General features: G+C 41.8%; 1 protein-coding gene across 2 annotated transcripts in view; it reads right to left on the reverse strand.

The window, feature by feature from the left end:
- The window catches only part of TUBGCP4 (tubulin gamma complex associated protein 4), a 944,163-nt gene that overhangs the window by 832,021 nt on the left and 94,531 nt on the right, over window positions 1–17,611 (reverse strand). The gene's annotated exons all lie outside the window — the stretch shown is intronic.

The raw sequence follows: 17,611 nt of genomic DNA on the forward strand, positions 1-17,611 counted from the left end.
CGGTCACGGTGTTGCAGCAGTTAGCTTTCCCACCTCACAGCAAGAGGTTCTCCAGTTCAATCCTCGGCTGGGGTGCCTTCTGTGCGGACTCTGCATGTCCTCCCTGTGGTCGCGTGGGTTTCCTCCCACATCCGAAAGACATGCTGTAAGTGGATTGGAGACTCTAAATTGGCCCTAGGCGTGAGTGCGTGCATGTGTGTGCCTTCTGTGGAAGGTTGGGCACTGGGCTGGCAACTCAACACCATAAAACCCCACTGCCAATCATGAGCAGACAGGTGATCCGCTGTGGTGACCCCTAACACAAAAAGCCGAAAGAAGAAGTGTGAAATTCATGTGCTCTTCCAAAAATAGTGCAATAAAGATCACTCGATGTTTTTGCATGCAGCTCTGACCACAACTGCATACTTATTTGTTCTTTCTTGTAGTACTATGCAATCAGAGATGAGCCTGCAATTGGTCATATATGATCAATGCTCTATTACGTAAACAGACCAATCAAACGCACATTACTATATGAATAAATAAATAAGTACAATTAATCAGTACGGTCATGAATCAGTAAGCGCTCCTTTTGCCCTAGTTAATACTTTGTCAATTCCCTAGCAATGCTTAAAAATTAACTCCTACCTGCAACACACACTGGATATGACCTGCCTAATGTGATCTGTAATATCATCAGTCTGTACAGACACAGAAATATTACTGTCTATATTTGAAATACATGAATTTTTCATGTCTCTTCAGTGTACAATGTTAAAAATTAAGAAGCAAAATAAAAGCCATACATTATTAACCCACTCAAATAAATGCCACCATCCAAATGTTTTAAATTATATTACTATTGTTAGTTTCATTATTAAACTCTGGCACATCTTAACTGTTCTGCTTTTCTATAGATATTACATTTTGCAAGCTTTGGTTTACAGTCTACTGGGCTGTAACTGCCGTATTTTCTGTTGTAGCAACAACAGCCTCAAGGCCACATCGTGCTTTTCCTTTTAATTTAGTACCTGGAGCCAAAGGAATGGCAAGGGAATAGAAAATAAAAGCATGATAATGAAAAGTGGATATTGTTGCAGCATATGCTAGGTAACACCCATAGCTCATTATATATGCATATATATATATATATATATATATATATATATATACACATACATACATACATACACACACACACACACACACACACACACACACACACACACACACACACACACACACACACACACACACACACGTATACTTATACAGACACACCATCTAGCTCTTGTGGTAAGAATGCATCATACTGCCATGTTCCTTGATTTAAGTCTATTGTCTACAGTAAGGCAGTAAGGACAAAGCATATGACAAGGTCCCAAGAAAGCTGATCTGGGAAGTACTGCAGTGGTTCGAAGTCTCAGAAACATTGGTAGAATTAGTGCAGGCTATGTACAAGAACCCAATGAATCAAGCACGAACAATGTTTGGTCTCACAGAGTGGTTCCCAGTGGGAGTAGGTATACACCAGGGTTCAGCTCTGAGCCCACTGCTGTTCATACTGGTGGTGGACTACATCAAACAGGCTGGAGGGAACAGATCAACAAAACTGCTGCATGTAGATGATGTGGCATTACAGGGAAAGACTGATCAAGAACTTCAGCAAAGGATAGGGGAATGGAATGCAGAAGTGAAGGCACATGGAATATAACTAAGCACAGATAAGACAGTGGTAAATGCAGCAAACTGGGGAAATCAGAAGAAGCTGTGAATTGAGACAGAAGGGAAGACAGTGGAACAAGTAAATACCTTCAAGTATCTGGCAGGGGTGGTTGAGGAGAAGGGAAGCCTGAATGAACAGGTCAAACCTAGAATCAGAGGGGCTGCAGCCAACTGGCATACAGTGTCAGGTGTAGTCTATGACAGAAGAATGGCAAAGAAGCTGAAAAGTAAGGTGTACAAGATAGTGGTGCAACTAGTACTACTATAGGACACAGAAACCTAGACAGTAAAGGCAGAGCAGATAAAGAAGCTAGAGGTGATTGAAGTGCCTGAGAAGGGTGGTAGGATGCACTCGGACAAAGACGAAGAAATGAAGACGTAAGAGCAGAAGCCAAAGTAGCTCCAACTGCAGAAAAGACCAGAGAATAGATTAAGGTGGTTTGGACACTTGCAGAAAAGCAATAGACAATCTGGTGAGGATGATTTGGGACAGACAGGAAGACGGTAAGAGTAAACAAGGATGTCCAGCAAAGAGGTGTATGGATTGTGTAAAAGAAGATCTGCAACAGTCATGCATGAGTGTTGAAGAAGGCAGGGGTGTGGCACTGAATCGAAAGAGATGGCAACAGTTAACACGATTTCCTGACCCCATGTTGAAAATGGGAAAAAGAGGGCTGTTGACTATGATGATGTCTGCAGTAAGGCAATCAGTGCCTCTCAGCTGCTGTGCAAATGTATTATTAAAATTAGGTTATGGAAGCAGCAACCTGAAATATCTTTTACCAGACAAAATAGTTAAACCAGTGAACAAGAAAAAAAAAAAATTAAAATTGCAAAAATACATTCTGGTTGATATAATCAAAAAGTTTTGAAGAGCTCAACATTAGGATGGCAAGTCAATTACACTCCAGTCCATGTAAGATAGGTCATTTGAAGAGGAAATTACATTTGTTCTGTCAAGCAAAGTGGAATTTAAAATCTCTGCAATGGTACCTTCAAGTAAGTATCCCTAACTAAAGCACCTGAACCCAGATGAACTCAGGCCAAAGGTACCCAAAAAGAGTTTTTACCCAAGGTCCTAAATTGCAGTGGACTACCGAGGCAAGTGTTGCTCCTGTTTGACTTCTGCAGGCTTGACTATGGTTATGTCTGAGGCGGAGTCCCTTTTAGCGAAGGATTCCTTCCCCTCTACCAGAACAGGATGCAGGCTTTTGCAATAGTTAGGTATAGTTGCTGCCTCTAGAAAACCTGCCACTGTCATAACGGTGGTCTTATTTGAAGTTTTCTGAAATTTTTGTTTCCTCCCCAGTGGACAAGAAGGCCACACATGCCCCATTTAGTTATATCTGAAACATTTAACCCCAAATCCAGAGTGTGAACCAGAAACCATGACTTCCCTTTTTTCTATGCAACATGCTGTGATGGCCTAAACTGCCCCCCACAACGGTTATCTTACACTCTTGTGCATTGTTGGATGCCCTCCCATGCACTGCCAACCTCCTAACTAAATAGAAGTCCCCTTTCCTCCCATTTACCCAGCACTCTCATGCAAAGTACTGAGTTTCTGATCAAAAGATCTATAAGGACATCAAATGAGTGGCCATACTAAATCTGTGAAACTAAGTGCCAATTTCAGCAAAATATTCACACCTTCATCTGCTTTTTTCTGAATTCTCTAAATTTCATTCTATACATTTCTGTGCTAAGTTTAAGACACACAAGAAAACATTGTTTAACTTCAGCATAATTTAAGCAATCAGTATGACTAAGTGCAGAAACTGCACACATGGCTCTACTCTTGAGCAAGGGAATTAAAAACATCACACACTGCTCTTATCAACTTGGTGTTGAATGCACACTTTCAAATGCCCTTATAAAACTATTAAAATCATTCCCCTCTTTATGCCAAAGAAAAAAAAAAGTGTTCCGCCGATCTAAGCTCCTAGGGTTTGGCTTTCCCTATCCCCAGTGCTCACATATCTCCAGTGAAAGGTTATCATCAATTGTTCATGCTGACAGTGCTTCCATTATTCCTTCTGCCTCCAGCTGTTGCATTCTCTCGGCTATTGAAAGTTTCATGCACCTTATTTCAAGTGTTAGGCTCTGTAATTCTCCGTGAGTGTTAAGATCCTCCTGGGATGAAACAGATACTTCTTTATCTGCCTTGGACACAAACAGTTCCTGCCAGCCTGTCTCCAAGCTGCCTTCCAGATACAAAGACACCATCTCACCTTTGGAAATCTAAGCATGCTGGATTCCTTTCTCTTTGCATTCTTTTGTCAGTTTTGCCACAGACGTTTTAGCACAATTGTCAGAAGACCTCATTTTCTACTTGTTTTCCTAAACCACCTAAAAAATAAAAGAATTGTTCTGCACAATTAAAATTCTGTATATTTTAACTTGATGCTGAGACCACATACAAACACCATTAGTAGCAAAGCGGTTTAAGGCTGAATAAGTTCAATTTCAGTATTCTCACTAAATGCCTACCAAGTAGGTGATGACCAGTGGCACAAATGGAGTTTTAATCCCACCACTGCCATCTGCATAATAAAGATCAGTGCACACATTGCCACCAAATATGAAGAAAAGGTGCTAACTGACACCAGAGGGATGGTCCTTGTGTTTCACGACTACTATCCAGCAGCATAAAATAAAAGTAAAAAGTACACACAAGTTTAACTCAATAATCAGTTCACAAAACGCAACCTGATCCCCAAGACCATAAAGGAAATGTGTAATTTTTGTCCTGTTAGTTTACAATATCCACCCCAGGATGAGGAGTGAATATAAGCCACCTTCAGAACACAGTGTATGACCTATAATCCCAGGCCCCTTCCTCACCACTCCCTTTGTAAACCACAGTGTCTTCCAGTGCCCTTTTCTTGCCCATTACATACGTTATTTACAAAACACACAATTTCCAGGGAAAGCTAGCACAATTCTCCAAATATCTTCCCAGCATGGCAGTACTGCCACCACCCTGAATGGACCCCCACTTGTCCGAGCCTCTTGATCAAGCCAAATATGAAATCATACATCTTAACCTTTTCACCAATGACACCTACTTTGATGAATGGGAGAGGTTCCCCCAGATCTCCACCGGATGACATCTCCTTTGGAGAGATTCTGGAACTTCTCAAGCACAAAGGTGGGTGGTCTTTCAAAACCCTTTTTCAGGAGGAGTCACTGTTTCTAGAGGCTTTTGGGTCTGACCCAGGAACATTTTGGGGAGTCTCACTAAGTGGAGATGGAAACACAGCTTGTTAATCTATAGTGGTAAATGATACCCCCCCCCCCCACTAAGACAAAGAGCGATACTACACAAATAGTAATAACAGAAGCCACAAGTGCTTGAAGGAAATTAATAAGACAACCAGTGCAGTAGAGATTAGATATATAAAGGAATAACAAAATGCATACAGAATATCAAAGTAACAGAGAAGATTTAAAGAAAATGGACTTCCAAAATTACTGCTGGGTGGACTGCAAAGCACATATCCCACTTTATGTCATTAATATTTAGATGGACACTAAAAGGAAGAAAGGTAACAGTTAAGTAAAATATTTTTTTCTTACTAGCATCTGTAGAAAACATTTCATGATATAAAATGTATGTTATATAGCAAAGCAGTTTTGTGTAGTACCCAATCAGGGATATTTTAAATATGGGGGCAAGGGTGAGTCTTTTCAGTGATTCTTAAATGTGATAAAGAAGTAAACAAGTACTTTTTAGTTTTAAGCTATAAAATATAAAAAGAGAAGAAAGGCTTGAAAAGTACAAGTTAATATGCTGTAATTTGTGCTACCTGAGTGGGATGGGGTGAAAAAGTGCACAGAATATATTATATGTAGAGTTGAGATGTATTACCTTATTTTTGCAAAGATGAATGCATGTATTAATGCCCTTGGCTTATTCTAAAAACAAGTGTTTTCTAGAAGCAAGTAGCCTTGAAAAATAAGACAAAATGATGAATGCCATGAGAAGTGCTAAATATTGTATATGCAATGATATAACTTGTGTTTTTCCTTTAGTAAATGTTCAGTGTCAGTCAAGAAGACTGGATCCAGGACACTTTGCAGATGGCTGTACACTGATCAACAGCTTATTTTTTCACACTGGAATAGCTGAAATTAACAGATGGCAATTCTACCAGCTTAAGTAAAATTTATTTACTTCCTAACAAGTACATAACCTGGGTGCCAGCAACTAATAAAAACCACCTTCATGCATCTGCAGAGCTGTTAGCTTTTTTTTTTTTTATATATACCATATTTCCATGGAGACAAACTGCCTCCAGGTGCAAACAATTAATCTTGACAAGTTCTAAGCATTCTTTACTCGGAGAAATATAACATTTAAAAGGTACAACAGCAAGCAGTTCATTAAAAATAAAGTCTGAAATTACTGGAAGTGAATAAGAGATACTAGCTTACCTAGCAGCCGTAATACCAGAATGCATTTAATAGAATAGTTTATGATTTAATTTTCTTTAAAGAAAGCCAGTGTAGCTTTTCTTAAGGATAAACGTTAGTGTTTTCTGAAAACATACAAGCTGTTTTCACATTTGGGAGGAGAACAGAGATAAGAAAAGACAAAATAGTATAAGTGGGGGCATAGGCTGTAACATGCACTTTAGCAAGGACAGTCTTAATTAACTTTAGGACAGGTGATGCCTTTTGCAACTGTCGATTTTAGCCAATTGTCCCTATATGGAGGGTTAAACTTCATTTTTTGAAGAAGTACCTAGCTTTGTGTGCGTGTTCCAAGTTAACAGGTTATGGGGGGGGGTCTGAAAATGTATTTAGTTTTTCTGTTTGAGGGCTTTATTAAGAATAAGTCTTGAAAAATGTTACATAGGTTTAAATGGAGATGGCAAGAAACAGCTTTAAAAAAGATCACCCCCCCACCAACATTAGTGTGTGCATGTAATACAAACATTGAAAATACACATTCAAAAAAGCTGTCATATATGACAGGTGGGAACAATAACTTATCATAATGGGTATGCTATCCATATTATCTGGGATGTCAATGGCCTTACAGGTATAGGCAAAAATGTAAGTGTACTGAATTATATTAAGAAATCCAGATTGCAAACAGCAATGCTGCAGGAGACACATTTGGAAAGAAATGAACATGTAAATTTGATAAAGAAAGGATTCTGCTGAATATCCATCTTACAATATCAGTGACAAAGAAAATGGGAATAATTATACTAATTGCTAGAGGAGCTCCAATAGTGGCAGAAGAAGAAAAAAATATATTAATGGTAGATCTGTGGTAATAAGGTTCACTGGCAGGGGAGGAGGATCACACTAGCATGTATTTATATTCCATTAAAAATGATATTATGGAGCTTAAGGAAATGTTGGGATAAATAATCAGCTTTCAGCAGGGAATATTACTTATAGGTGAGAACTAGAACTTGATTTGCAACAGTGAGGATGTTATCTGGGAACCTAGATGTGAAAATAACAGGATAGATTTCTGAAGAAATTTATGAAAATATTTGGTATGGAAGATGGGAATTCATTCATATGACTCTGAGAGAATTTACTTATTATTCCATGAGGTACACTAACTGGGCTAGACTAGATAGAAATTATATATCACAGGAACATGTGCATTTAATTGAAAGCTTCAATGTACATCCAATAACTATTTCAGATCATGCACCAATAAAAACTAAGATAAAAATGCAAGGTACTGAAGTAAAAATGAAACACTGCCACTTTCCCACCTACCTTTTAAAAAGAGAGGTATTTAAGGGATGGGTACTGGAAATTATTTGAGAGTTATAAGGGAAGATATAAATGTTTCCATAAGTTAGAGTTACCGAGTGGGATAAAATGAAAGTGGAGTTTAAAAACAGGGTAGAAATAAAAGAAAAAGATATGGTTAATAAGCAATAGGAATTATTTAGAGGGTCTGTCAAATGTTAAGAGTACTGCAGTACAATGAGAATCTCACAAAACAAAAGGAGGCACAACTGCAGACTGCTACAGAGAAAAAGAAGGGAGTATCTGGAGAATATGCATGAGTTTAGAAAGATTGCTGTTAAACAACTATTTTCCAAACACCTTTAATTGAATTCTCATTTGTGACACAGGCAAACTTTTTATATACAAGTAGTCAAAACAAATTAACAACTTCACATTTACAAATGTTCTCCATAACAAGTATTGTTATTCATCATATAATCAATGAATGCAACATTACATAAATTGTTTAATTCCTGCCTTCTCTTAAACCTCATTCTTTCTACAAAACATTTTTCTGCATGTATTGTTCCCACAATTTCCATTTTTTTTTCTAATTTACTCCTACCCTTTTCTAAAGGTTCCACATCCTGTTCTTTTACCTCTGTTATTCATTTCCATTTTCCAGTAATTGCTTTTTTTTGGCAGCTACCAGAATTAAACTTAACAAGGCCTTACTTTAAGAAACTTTCTTTGATAATAAATCTAAAGTACAAAAACTTAATGACTTTGGCAACAGAAAATAAAAAAAGGCAGTCACCAAAATTAGGGAGACTATAACAATAATAACCAGAGATCCTGTAAAGGTATTAAGAGATATTTTTTTGAAAATGTGTATAATGCAGCGAAATATGGAAATCAAGAATGAGCACAAACAGAAACATTTATGGAAGACTTAAGTATGCTAAGGTTAGAAGCAGATGAGGCTCAACAAGTAACCATTATGATATGAGGAGACATGATAAAAAACAATTTTATGTAATCAACCTGCAAGAAAGATTCCAGGGACAGATGGTATTCCTGTGGAAGCCAGGAGGGAAGACTGTGACATAGATCTGGGAGACTTACCAGCATTTTAAAAAAGGGGGGGGGGGACAAACATCTGTGGTACCTGTAACATCATTCTAAAGACAGTAAAGACCCATCAGACCCAGCTTCATATAAACCATGGTAATAAAGTGTTTATGTCTATACTAAAAGAATGGCAAGGGTGTTGCCAAAATTCATAGATAGGGACAATGTGGTTTTGTGGATAGGAGGTAAACATTTGACAACATTAATAAAATGATGATCGAGAGGGAAGCAGAATGTAATACAACTGTTGTTGGTGGGTCTTGATGCAGAGAAAGAATATGACAGAGTAAGGTAGGACTTTATGACAATGGAAGCATTTGCATTCCCCAATATAATAATTAAGGTTAAGTAGGAGGATATAAGGATAGGAAGAAATACCTAAAGATGGAGCGCTCTTCTTAAGATGCGTCTTAACAGAAGAACCATGTAGGGGCTCCCTCGTTCCCTTTATTTGCTTTACATTTAGAGCCAGTAGCAAAGAAAATATGGGACTCAGAAATTCAGGGATATAACTGGTATGGTAATCAAGAAAAGCAGGCTTTACTTGCAGATGATGATTACTTTGTACCTGATAAATCTAGAAAAGGACCATTTTGAGATAGTTGTATATGCCGAAAAGACCTGAAACTAATAAAGAAAAAACAAAGGCTATAGCTGTAAATTATATACCCACACATGAACACACTCCCAAGGTTCTACTCTTTACAGAAACTCGGCTGAAAGATGAATACCATGTTTTGCCTGGCATAAACATAACACCCCAGGCATCTACCATAAAGATGAAGTTCTTGTTCTAATATTGAAAGATGCTGAACTCTCCCCATGCAACTTTTAACAAGCAGTACAACAAGTAATAAACTGCAAACTACTTCTACAACTACTGCTGCTTTGGGGGGGGGGGCACACTAACATACTGTTACCTATCTACATCTCCCATGCACCTCATTTAACTTTGTCCAATATATTTGTAAAATAAACGTCTTATCTATCACAAATGTATAATTCATGGTGTCCTTAATATGGAAGGGCTAGAGCAGCAAAACCTCAACTAGCAAACAAATCCTACTCTTCTCAACCTCATACATACAATTTGTTAGTACCAAACAGAGAAAACTATAAAGCAATTAAAACAAGAAGTTTCACTGTTAGAAGAATACAGAAGAGGGACTAGATCAACAAAAATACTTAGAAAGATAGATGTGATAAAAGGTATCAAAACAAACCAGAATCTATTGTAAACTATTGCAAATAAACTGGAAAGATCAGCATAGGCAAAAACACTTCGAAGATATGCAGATAAATATAAAGGAAAACTGCAAAATAACAGTTCATTGATGACCCAAAAAGTTTTACAGAAAATTGGAAAACAAAACAAAAGGAATAGAAACACCACCAAAAAAGGAAGATGGACACTTTTTGGTGAAATATCTATAAAGACCTTGTGGAACATAAAAAATGCTGAATGGGCAGAAGTAAAAGAAACAGTTAGAAGTTCAAATGTACAACATATGAAATTGGAAGTGAAGTAATGGCCAGAGAAACAGAAACAAGATTAATAAAAGCTTCTAACTGGAAAATCTCAGGCCCAGATGTAGTACCTAACTTCCAACTAAAAGTATTAACATCTTTTTAGCCTTGAGTAAGATATGTGCATGCCGAACAGACACCAACCTGGTCAACAGGAAAAACGATACTCCTTAACACTGCACCTTAAAGCTATCCTAAAAACTACAGACTAATAACTTTCCTTCCAACGAATTATAAACTATACACTGGAATTTAATAAGGTAGAGTTAATAGTCATTTAGAAGAAAACTCAATCATGACAACACAACATAAAGTTAAAAAGAAAGTCATATGAAACACAGGATCATTTGCTGTTAAATAAAATCATAATGGAGAAGTGTGAAAAGGGGAAGAATGCAAGTATGGTATGGATAGATTACAAAAAAAGCCTTTGACAACATCCCACATTCATGGATAAAGGAGTACTTTACAGGTGTACAAGATACAGCCTACAGTGATCAATTACATTACAGTGACCATGAAATAGTGGCAAACCACTTTGCAGCTAAGCCATGATAAAGAATAAGAAGTTATGTACCTACCATAACGTTCCATGTTAGTTGTCTTCTCTCGCCTTCTTTCTTGCTTGATGGGTTCGGAGCCGATCCTCGGCTCCGACTCGCACTGCTAAGCACGAGAGTCACTTTTACCAGCTCGAGGCAGCCCCATATCCCATGATGCAAGGCGGTAAGTACCCAGATCTCGTTTGCTGACAAAGGGCAATAGCACCAAGCATAAAATACTTCCCAAAGGAAGAAAGAAACTTACAGATGGAAAAAGGACCAGGTCTGAATGGTCTTTAGCATAACAGTTTCTTATACAAGGTCTGTCCAGGCCAGGGGGAAGGAGGGAGGGTCGCAAGAAAGAAGGCGAGAAGACAACTAACATGGAACGCTACGCTAGGTACACAACCTCTTAATGTTAAGTCCTCAATCGCGCCTTCCTTCTTGCTTGATGGGACCGCCCCTAGCACCTCTATCCTGGGTGGCTCAATGGAACAAACTCTTGAGGACTGTAGAGCCAAAACTGGCTCTGTCCCTGGAGGCCAAGTCCAATTTGTAATGGGAAACAAAAGTGTGAGGAGTAGCCCAAGTGGCCGCTGCACAAATAGTGTCCAAAGGAAGTCTAGCTTGAAAAGCTGTAGAAGTAGCTAAGCTCCTAGTTGAATGTGCTTTAGGTTTTGAGCACAGCTGTTTTCCCCTGAGCGTATAAATTTCAGAGATGACCAAAGAAAGCCATCTGGACAAGGTCACTTTAGAAACAGGAAGGCCTTTTTTATTATCCGCATAGGAAACAAAGTTGATCAGATTTTCTAAATTTTTGTTCTGTCCAAATAATATCTAAGTTGACGGTGGACATCAAGATAATGTAGCTTTTGTTCAGCTCTATCTGAATAGTTAGGAAAAATACAGGAGATCAATGGATTGATTCAGATTGTTCTTTGAAGCGACCTTAGGTAAAAAGGTTGGATTAGTTCTCAAAGATACTCTGTCTTTGTGAAAAACCAAATAGGGGTCGAACCGAAGAGCATGAAGTTCAGACACCCTCCTGGCAGATGTAATAGCCACTAGGAATAAAGTTTTCCAAGAAAGATATTTCAGGGAACAAGAAACAGCTGGCTCAAGGGGAAGAATCAAGGATGTCAGCACTAAATTTAGATCCCACTGAGGAGGAGGATTCCTGATTGGAGGTTTTAGTAGGAAAATTCCTTTCAAGAAGGCCCTGCAGAGCCTATGGGACATAATATTATGATCTGCTATCCCGACATGAAAATTGGAAATAGCAGCCAATTGAACTCTGACTGTGGAAGAAGAGGAGCCTGCATGAAAAATCTCTGCTAAGAAGTCCAGAACTGCCTGAACAGGGGCAGTAAAGGATCAATATTTTGGGCCTTAGCCCAATAAGAGAAACGCTTCCAATTGCTTGTGTAAATCCTCCTGGTAGAGGATTTTAGCGGTACTATGATGTCTCTAACTGGGTTAGAGATCAAAGGAAGCCTGGCTAAGGAAGGAAGTGGAGCAACCATGCTGTGAGGTTGAGAGAAGGGATTGACCGGTGCAGCTGACCCGATTGGTGAATCAGAAGATCTGGCACTGGGTCCAGATGCCACGGCTGCACCAAAAGGTGATGATGGAGGAACGGAACCAAACTTGTCGAGGCCAGTAAGGGGCAATGAGAATCAATTTGGCTCTCAAAACGGTAGCTTTCTGGATCACCTGAGGGATCAGAGGAAATGGAGGGAAGGCATAAAGAAGTCCCTGGGGCCAATCCTGGGTCAGAGCGTCTCTGGGGGATGGCCTGATAGAGGAAGAGGCTGAAGAAGTCTGGACATTTGCTGTTTTGGGGAGTAGCAAAAGATCGCAACATGGACGACCCCATTCCAGAAAAATCTCTTCCGCTATAGATTGCTTGAGAGACCACTCGTGAGGCATGAGGATAGCTCTGCTCAATCTGTCCGCTATAATGTTGGTTTTCCCAGGGATATGCGTTGCTACCAGAAACCGATGAGAGGAGATCGCCCATTGCCAAAGTCTGAGCTTCTCGACACAAGGGGTAGGACTTGGTTCCGCCCTGTTTGTTGATATACCAAACTACAGACATGTTGTCTGTGTGGACTGCAATTGTCCCTACGGGAAGAAAGTCGTTGAGGGCTTGCAACGTTAAAAGCACTGCTCTCATCTCCAGGACATTTATGTGCAGATGGTACTCGAACGGCTGCCACGCCCCATGAACCATCCTGCCCTGATAATGACCCCCACCCGATCAGGGAGGCATCCGTGGTGACAGTGGCTATCGGGGATGGGGGTACAAAGTACCTGCCTTGGTGAACCTGAGACGATGTGATCCACCAAGCAAGATGCTCTTTGCATGTCTGTGTCACCAGAATCTGGTGATGCATTGGAAGTTGCTGGTATGACCACTGTGTGAACAGCATCCACTGAAGAAGGCGCATGTAGAATCGAGCCAGGGGAAGAAGAGTAATGGCCACAGCCATGAGACCTAATACCTTTAGAACCATTCTGGCCTGTATTTTCTTGCTGGCCAGAATGATCCTGACATGAGTCTGAATGTCTGAAACTCTTTGTTCTGTAAGGGTAGCTGACATCCGAACAGTGTTTAAGTTTGCCTATGAAGGTAATAGACTGGCAGGGCGATAAGGATGACTTTTCGAAGTTGATTGAGATGCCCAAATGAGAACAAAGGTCTATTGTGTAATCCCTGGCTTGTATAAGCTGATGCCTGGTGGTGGCTGACAGGAGCCAGTCGTCGAGATACGGAAACACCTGGAATCGTTGACGTCTCAGGTGAGCCGTGACCACTGCCATGCATTTGGTGAAGACTCTGGGGCTGTAGTGAGACCAAAGGGCAGGGCTCTCCACTGGAAATGACTGGACCCCAGCCGAAAGCGGAGAAATCCGCTGGAGCGCCTGTGAATTTTGATGTGATAGTACGCATCCTGAAGATCTATTGAGCACATCCAGTTGTCCTTCTGTAAGAAGGGCAGAATTGACTGAAGAGTGACCATTCGAATCTTGTCTTCCTGACAGACTTGTTGAGTCTGCTGAGATCCAATATTGGTCTCCAGTCTCCCGTCTTTTGGGGACCAAAAGAACCTTGAGTAGATTCCGGCTCTGAATGGTCTATTGTAACTGGCTGAATGGCTCTTTTTGCAGTAGTTTTGAGATTTCTGACTCTGCAATGTCGCTTAGACCGGGGGGTACATCGGGAAGGGAACTTGCGGGGGCGGGACTTGCAGCGAACGGAATGATGTAACCCTTGGCTATGATCGAGTGCACCCATCTGTCTTGAGTGAGGGAATGCCAGGCTTCTGGGTACAGTGATAATCTTCCCGACTGCCTCCAAGGAGGGACAGCCGGGCAACACCTCAGGGATGCTGAAAGGGCTTGTCAGAGAGAGGCTCCCTGTTTCCCTGGTTCTTGGACCCCTCTGCCTCTAGAGCGGCGTCTGTTGTTGTTACCCCCTCTGCCTCTAGGGGTAAACTGACCACGTGAATCCGGCGTGACTCCTTGGGATTTACGGAACCACATCTTCCCGCCCTTCTGTCCTTTGGGATAAGGTCTAGAAGGGGTGGAAAAACGGACTCCAACAGCAGAAAGAGTCTTGCCGTCCTGCTCGCACCTGGTCAAGGTTTCCTTCACCTGAGGGCCAAACAAAGCTGACCCATCAAAGGGAGAATTTGTGAAGGACGCCTTAAAGGGATCCGCAAAATCACATAGCAGCATCCAGGCTTGGCGTCTAAGAGCCACACCTGTGCCTGCGGCTCTACTCGCTCCATCCGCAGCATAAGATATTAGCCGCATGGAGGAGTTTGCAATGGAATTGAGGGTTCCTAGCTGCAAAGTAATTTTTTCTTGAGCCCCTGCAGCTGTAGGATCCTGAACTACTTCTCCCAGCTCCTTCAGGATATCCCTCTGGAGTCTGGTGAAGTGACATAGGTAATTCAGCGAACGCATAGCAAAGGTTGCTGAGGAAAACATCCGCTTACCGTACCTATCCATGGTCCTAGAGTCCTTATTAGGAGGATGGACGGGCACGGAAGGATCTGCAAGTTCCTTTTGGTGGCCGCAGCAACCACCATGGCATCAGCGGGACACCCTTAGTAAGGAATTGTTTGTCACACGGGCAGTGATAAATTTTGAAGGCCTCCTAGGGACTGGCTCTACAGAGTCAGGAGCTGCCCACGCCTTCGTGCAATAACCTGCATTAGGGGGTCGAAGGCGGAGACACCCAGGAGGTGGAGGGCCGAGATCCAAACGCCTCTAGGTATACTGACTCATCCTCAGAGGGATTGTTGGTGGGCCAGTTTCCCTCTGTTTCAGAAGTTCTAGGATGTCTGAGAAGGAGACATCCTCAGAGGGGATCTAGGGATCCCTCTGACTCATCAAAGTCAGTATCCAAAGTGACAGACTCGGGAGTCTACATGCTTCCTCTTACAAGTCCTCTTCCTAGGAGGATCTCCGAAACATCAGGAGAATCCTCGGAAGAGGGGAAAATTCCCAATGGGGAAACCTGAGGCGGAGGATCTCTGGGCCCTGTAGGAAGAGAAGTGGCAGCGATGTCAACAGGTACTATAGAGTGAGGAGCTACGGAACAGACTGCTGACTGATACCAGTGGCCAGTACACTCTTCATCACCTCGAATGCTCCCTCCCAGGCAGGTCCGAGAGAACCCGCTCCAAGAGCTAGGAACTCCAGGGACCACCGAAGGGAAGCCTCCGAGGCAGATGTCGGAGCCGAGCTCACCAAGGCCGAGGCTCCAAGGGGAAGAGCGGGCTCGGACAAGGGTCGATGCCACTCACCTCGGAGGAGACCATGGAAGCCCGACCACGAATCCCTCTAAGGAAGGTCTCAAGAGGAAATAAGAGTAGAGGCTGAAGGAACAGAAGGGGTATCCGTCCTCCAGCCGTAGCAGTAACCATTCCGAAGACTCCAACTCCAAGCTCTGGGGTAGAGTTGAAGGAGGAACTGTAACGGGTGTGGACCCACAGTCGCCTGTTGAGACGGACTATGCAACATTTGGGCCAGTACCTGTGACTTAAGTAATCTACTGACCACTCTCTCTAGGTCATGATCTGACAACCTGGATGACCTTGAAGATCGGCTCCGATGGCTCCGTTCCCGTAGAAGAGGTGGAGCCGGGGCCGAAAGTATCGGCCCCAAGGAAGGAGCCCTCGCCCTCTTCCGGGAATGAGCCATCGGAGCCGATACTATAGATCCTGTCGGAGCCGACCTCTCGGAGCCGACAGGAAGTCGATGTCGGCTCCAGCCGGAGCCGATACAGCCACCAAAGTAACGGTGTCGGAGCCGATCGAGCCGACACCGATCCCTGTGCCACGTGGGTGTCGGAACCCATCGGAGCCGACATCGGTGGTCACTACAGATTCGGCACCGATAGCCATCGGTGCGAAGGCTTTGTTAGCCAGAATCGGCTCCAGCCGAGCGATCTCGACTCGACGAGTCGGAGCCGAGGCCGCAGGCTTAGACACAGAAGCCTGGGCCTTGGTAGATTTAACTGATTTGGATGGAGCCGACTTAGCCGGAGAGCCCTCCGGCAAGAAGGCCCCTAAGATCAGTTTATTACGTCTTCCTGCAGGACTCTCTGGCTGAAGGAATGACAAATAGCACAGGAGTCCTGCAGGTGAAGAGGGCCCAGACAATACAGGCAAGAAGTGTGACCGTCTGTCAGAGACATCTTCTGACAGCACGAGTCACACTTCTTAAAACCTGAGACCCTCTCCTTTGACATGGTGCTTTACACAACACACACACACACCAGTCAAAAACTAACTTAAATAAAATACCAAAAGGTATTTCTATAAACAACACACACACCCTAACAGGGGGGGGATGGGATGGTTAAATTTGACTAAAATAAAATAGAAAAGACAGGGATTTTCTGTCACAAAAGGTAAAAAATTAACTAATAACCAATAACTAAGGGTTTTTTAAGAAAAAGGGGCTTAAATATTCAAAAAGAGAATCACTTACCAGGAGCTGGTAAAAGGAGGACCTCATAAGCGAAGCGGCAAACGAGATCTGGGTACTTACCGCCTTGCATCATGGGATATGGGGCTGCCTCGAGCTGGTAAAAGTGACTCTCGAGCTTAGCAAGTGCCGAGTCGGAGCCGAGGGATCGGCTCCGAACCCATCAAGCAAGAATGAAGGCGAGATTGACAACTTAACATCAAATGATTATCCCATCCCACGGATAAAAATCCAAAGGGTGATATTCCAGGGTGACTCTGTCACCGCTGCTCTTTTGTCTTGCTCTTAGCCCATTAAGCTGTCTACTTAACACATTAGGTGATGGTTACAATTTGGCTCCCAAAAAACAAAATATAAAGACTTCTCATCTTCTTTTTGTAAATGATTTAAAACTGTACAGTTCATCAGATGAGGAGCTGTAAGCACAACTGCAATTGTTTAAAACCATCTCTGATGTCATTCGGTCTTGATAAATGTGCAAAAGCAACATTTTAAGCAGGAAACTGCAGCACCAAGAAAACAGACTAGGACAGGAATGTGATACAAATGATCATGAGCAGGAGGGAGTGTATAAACATTTGGGAATTGATGAAGGATCGACAATAACAAATGAACAAATGCAAACAAAACTCAGTAAGGAATATTTTAGAATATTAAAATTAATACTGAAAAAAGCCCTGACATCTAGGAACAAAGTCCAAACTATAAACCAATTTGCTCTTCCTGTTCTAGCTTACAGTTTTGGGGTGACTGACTGACCCCAAAAGGTATTGGATTAGCAGGGCAGGAAACCAAGAAAAATACTTCAGTGACTTTTATATATAATTTTATAAGAGTGTATATTAAGGTTATATATTCCTCATTTTGAAGGAGTTATGGGCCTCCTTAAAATATATTACATGTCTAGATCTGTAATTGTAGGACTGCATACATACCTGCTGACCTCACCAGATCCAAACATAGTGAAAGTTTAAAAACATGAAGAGAACAAATCTAAG

This window comes from Protopterus annectens, chromosome 7.part0 (genome assembly GCF_019279795.1).
Source record: "Protopterus annectens isolate FY-2018-M chromosome 7.part0, PAN1.0, whole genome shotgun sequence".
NCBI lineage: Eukaryota > Metazoa > Chordata > Ceratodontiformes > Protopteridae > Protopterus > Protopterus annectens.